The sequence below is a fragment of the Saimiri boliviensis genome, chromosome 1 (assembly GCF_048565385.1).
Source record: "Saimiri boliviensis isolate mSaiBol1 chromosome 1, mSaiBol1.pri, whole genome shotgun sequence".
Taxonomy (NCBI): Eukaryota; Metazoa; Chordata; class Mammalia; order Primates; family Cebidae; genus Saimiri; species Saimiri boliviensis.
In genome coordinates, this window is record NC_133449.1 from 233844336 (window position 1) to 233849694 (window position 5359).

Here is a 5359-nt window from a genome sequence, read left to right on the forward strand (position 1 = left end):
GGTAGAGATAGGAAGATGAGCAAGATACAAGAATAATGACAAATTGCAGACATTTGGGGGCTTTGAGCAGAACTGTAAGTTACTTGGCTTATCTACGGTTTAGTCTACCTCCAGGACATAACCAGTAAGAGAGGACTAGGAGAGCTGATAGTTTTTCAAACTCAAGAAGTGGAAATGGTTGTTTCTCAAACTAGCTGCCCAGTAGTCACTCTAATATTTACAAAATATTAGCTAAATAAGTGTTCAGAGCTGTAGAATCAGTGTAGAAATGAGACTCTCCTAAGTGTTTTATTTGCCTTTACTTTCTCCTGATACTCACTTCCGCCTGCCACTATCAAACTATCCATTTGTAACTGCAGGACCAGCCCAAACTGGACCTATTCTGTTGATAACAAAATGTCAAGTTACCTTTTAGGTATAACGGCCAAAAACTGCACTCATATAGCCCAAGTATGCACAATAGAAAAAGATTTTACGTCTAACAACACCCAAAACAATTCCTGCCCTCAGAACCAAGAAGACCAGGACTCTCAGAAGCAAGGGGTCCGTTTGCCTAGAAGATCTGGGGACCATGTCTTCCTCAACATACTGTAAGTGGTCAAATTTGAAGCCCGCCAGGCTCACCTTGCCAAGCCAACATTCCAGAGTCCTTTCCCTTTGCCCTCTGATCTGTAAAATGTATCCCATACCCCAAATTTTGGAGATAAATTTGTGCCCAACTCCTGTCTGTCTTGATGGCCAATTTTGCAATAAAACCTTTCTTTTCTCTCAAGCCAGTGCCAGTTATTGGCTTCTGTGTATACTGGGCAGTGAGCCCATTTGCTCGATGACACTATAGTACATCATGCCTCTTGCTAAATATGTTTCAACAGTGCCCTTATCTCCAAGAATGAGTCCATACTCCTTGATTTCAGACTCACATCAAAGACATCTTGAAGCAGTTTGGCCTTTCCCCATCTGTCTTACTAGCCTGACTCTCCTTGGTCCTCTATATAGATAAATCGTCACAGCCAGGTAGATTTATTGTGTCACTCGGCAATCCATGCTTACCTTCAAAGGAAATGCTTGCTTGCTCTCCTCCTCTTAGTCAATAGCTAAAACCTACTTCGGGGTCCCAACTTCTGAACTTAATTATGTCAACCTCCCCAACTGTTCTTCAGTTCTATTGTACGTCCTTTTCCTTTGAATTTGGATTATATAACTACCATGACACTGCTTGTATTAGTCTGCAAGCTCTACTAATAAGCTAGGCTCTAGCTTATTCGCTCAACTGACCAGTAGAACACAGGACCCCACCTAAAGTCAGAGCGTAGTTTCAATAGAGTGTTTGAGGTGGCAAAAAAAAAAGCGGGGGAAAAAAATATGGATAGCTTGTGAACAGAAGGAGCAAATGGAACTGGAGGAGCAGAAGAGTTTTCAACTTCAATGAGAAGGTACAAGGTTGAGATCCAAGGAAAGGAACACGATTATCTTCTTCCCCCAGGATTTAAGCTTTATAAAGAGATGCCATATCTCCCAGCCCTGAGATAGTGGCAGATGAGCAAGGAGTCTAAAGAAATGCCGGGTAGCCCACAGCAGGTCTGAGCTGCAAAGAGTTATTGTCAGCTGTGCAGCTGCTGAGGAGAGATGATGAAAATGAAGATTCGCTGAGTCACTTCTGCTGACAATCCCTGTGGTGCTCTGTGGAAGGTACGAGGCTGTCCCCTAAAGTATCAATACGCGTAAGATTCATATCAACCACTACAAAAACACCTCATGTTTCCATCTTTGGATAATAGACTGATTCTGTGTTTACATATGAGGACACAATAAATACAGCATTTCATAGATTATGTAGAGCTAGACAGACACTGCCTTAGAAGTCAGTGAATCCAGCCGGCTCATTTCACAATTAAGGAAAGTGATGACAAGATAGGAAGTGGTTAGCATAAAGTCTCACAGCAAGGACTGGAATGGAAGTCTCTGGATTTCCAGCTCCCTCAACACTGCCTGCCTTTCTCTTGTGACTTTTTTCTGTTTGCCATAAGTGCTAAGTGTATTAATTTGTTGCATCAGCCATTCAACAAACTTTAAGGACCTTTAATGTAAGACACTTGTTTAAGGTAACAAGAAAAGACATAGTCCCTGCCTTCCTAAGACCTCAGTCCAGAGGAAAATGTGGGCAAGATTTATCTCTGCAGCACAGGAAATTAAAAAAAAAGAAAATCAACTTTTATTTGTATATATTTTTATCATTTAATTTTTGTTTCATAATGTATATAATTCAGTATGATTTGTCAAGAAATAAATATTTCCAGCCTGGCCAACATGGTGAAATTCATCTCTACTAAAAATACAAAAATTAGCCAGGCATGGTGGTACATATCTGTAATCCCAGCTGCTTGGGAGGCTGAGGCAGGAAATCACTTGAACCTGGGAGACAGAGGTTGCAGTGAGCTGAGATTGCATCTCTCCTCTCCAGTCTGGGCAACAGAGTGAGACTGTATCAAAAAACAGAATATTGTTGGAGGGGTGTGTCCAAAATTTTTTCTGATGGGGTGTTCAAGGTTTGAATTCTACTGGCATAGGTAAGTGCCGTCCTGAGCAAGTTAAAGATGGCTTTTCCCCCAAGAACTTTCCATTTAAAATGACTACTCTCCTGGCTATACCAGCCAGCTTCAGTTATTTCTGTTGTACAGTTGAGTAAGGTACAGGTCAGTGGCCTGTTAGGAACCAGGCTACACAGCAGGAGGTGAGCCGCTGGAGAGTGAGCATTACTACCTGAGCTCCACCTCCTGTGAGATCAGCAGCAGCACTGAATTCTCACGGGAGCAAGAACCCTATTGTGAGCTACGCATGTGAGGGATCTAGGTTTTGCACTCATGAGAATCTAATACCTAATCTGAGGTGGAACTGTTTCATCCCAATATCATCCTCCTAACTCCACCCCATCTGTAGAAACATTGTGTTCCATGAAATTGATCCCTGGTGCCAGAAAAGGTTGGGGACCGCTGGGTAAGAGCATCTAGATGTGTTGAAAGAGGCTTGGCCTGAGGCAGGCGACTCTCCACACAGATCTGAGAATCTTTTGTTACTAGCGGATGAAGTTTTAAGAACGAGAGCTCACAGCCTTTGTCCTAGATCAGAAAAGACTGAAGAAGTGCACCAAAACTTGATTTCATTATAAGAGCGCTTTGAGGTTATAGCCCAAGTCTAGACAGTGAAATGTGCAGAAAAGTAGAGGCTTCTCTGTTCATTCCTTTATGAGCTTTAGTGCTACATGAGAACTAGGGAGTGAGACTCTTCCATCACACATCATGCAGGGTTATCAATACTCTGAATTTGCTTGATTGTGCCCAAGGCTTCTACTGAGCATAAACCCAGCTGATTTTAGAGTGGAGACAGACAGAATTGTCCCCTCAATTTCTACCCACCTCCACTCCGGCCCACTTCAAATTTGCAAGTGACATGAAAGCAAAGGACTTCCATCATCAACACAGACTAGATGACCCTAGCCCTTCTAGTTTGGATTACTTCCTGATGCTTTCCTGCCGAGGTTTCAAGCTGTTGCCTGAGAGTAATCCTGCTCTAGTGCTACAATCCTGGGAAGCTACAGTTCAAAGGAGTCAAACTTCATAGGGCAGGTGGGGTGAGGATGGGGAGCGGACAGTGATACATGAATGCAAACCTCTAACGGGAACTACATCTCCCCCCTTCTTCTTTGGCCCTTTGCAGGAGAATGCAGGGAACAAGGAGGAGGGTGAAGGGACTAGGTGGTGGTAAGTGTCTCTCTCTGGGGCAGTCACTCCACAGGTTGAAGAGGTGGAGAAGACCTTCGGTGTTGTTCTGGGGCAGGAGGCGGGCGTGTGAGGAGCACTAAATCCAAATAACATTTTTCTAGTCAGTTATTACATCTCTCTTGGGTTAATTCCAATTAAATTTTTGTTAGCCAACACTTGGTCTCTCCCTGGTGTTTTCCAACCTTCTACTTCTGAATAAACCCAATTTTGAAATACCATTCATTCACAGCCCCACCAGGCACCTCATACTGAAATTCCAACCTATCAGAGCAGCAGCAGCACCTGTTAACTCCCGAAGTTCTAGCCCCACCCCAGAGCAAGGGAATCAGAAATTGCTGGGTCAGGGTCCACCAGTCTGTTTAGGCAGGTCCTCTGCGTGGATGCACACTCATTTTAGAGCTACAGTATTGAAGCCATCTTTTGCATTCTGCCTCCTAACTCCAGCTGTCAGTGTGAGGCTCTTTTGGCTTTAGGGAGCAGGTGTGAGAAAACACATCCTGATGCACGAGTGCCCGCACCTCCCTCCGTAGCTCTCAAACTTGCTCAGGATGGGAAACAATGGCTGGGATGGGGGTAGAAGGGCTGTGTCGCAAGCACACCAAAATGAAAAAACTCACCCGTTAACCTTTAAACACATAATTGTAAATTAAATCATCTGCCATCTTTTCTCAGCTTCCAGTGTAGAGGTATGGCTTGAACCTGGGAGGTGAAGGTTGTAGTAAGCTGAGACCACACCACTGCACTCCAGCCTGGGCAAAAACAGCAAGACTCCGTCTCAAAAATAAATTCAAGGTGTTTCCAGCACGGGAGCATACTTTGAGAAACACTGGTCTTGAAAAACATCTCCACAATGAACATAATGCTCAGGAGATGAGTATTGATGTGTTTTGCTCTTCTTTGCCCTCTTCTGAGCTCAGATCCTTCAGTGTGAGATGCGCCCATTGGATTTAATCCTGTATCATCTCCTGAAATGAAACATCCTGTCCTGCCACATGTATCTTCATTGCTCAGCAAATCACCCAGGCCAGAAGCAGGCTTGAAGATCTTTAATTCTCTCTGTCCAGCCTGTTGCACCCTGGAGAGCACTGAGCATGCAGGTGATCACAGGTCATTTCCGAGAAAAATTCAAACTGATTCTCTAATATCCGGGCCTTGGTTCTTTCTTAGTGGCTCATACATACTTTTACCTCTAACTACAGTAATTTCATATAAATGTAAGTCAGCTCTCCTAAAGAGGCCATCCTCAGCTGCACTAAGCTGTACCTCTACAGTTCAGCTCACACTGCTTAAATGCTTGCAATGGCCATTTGGTTGTGGCTGCTCCTCTTCCCCTTCACTAGCCCTCCCACTCTCGCTATCCAAAAGATGTCCAGTTGAGACGATAAATCTGAACTAATCAAACCCTCTAAGAAAGCTCATTTTAATGCAATAGAATACTGCTGTCAATGTTGTAGAGTTTGAGAATAGATGGTCATGTGACTCCTAGCATGAATTACAGGTTACTACTATGACCAGACTTTACAAGCTTCCAAACCTCAGGGCTAGGGTTAATCCAAAGAAAAAAAAGTTACTGCTTACAC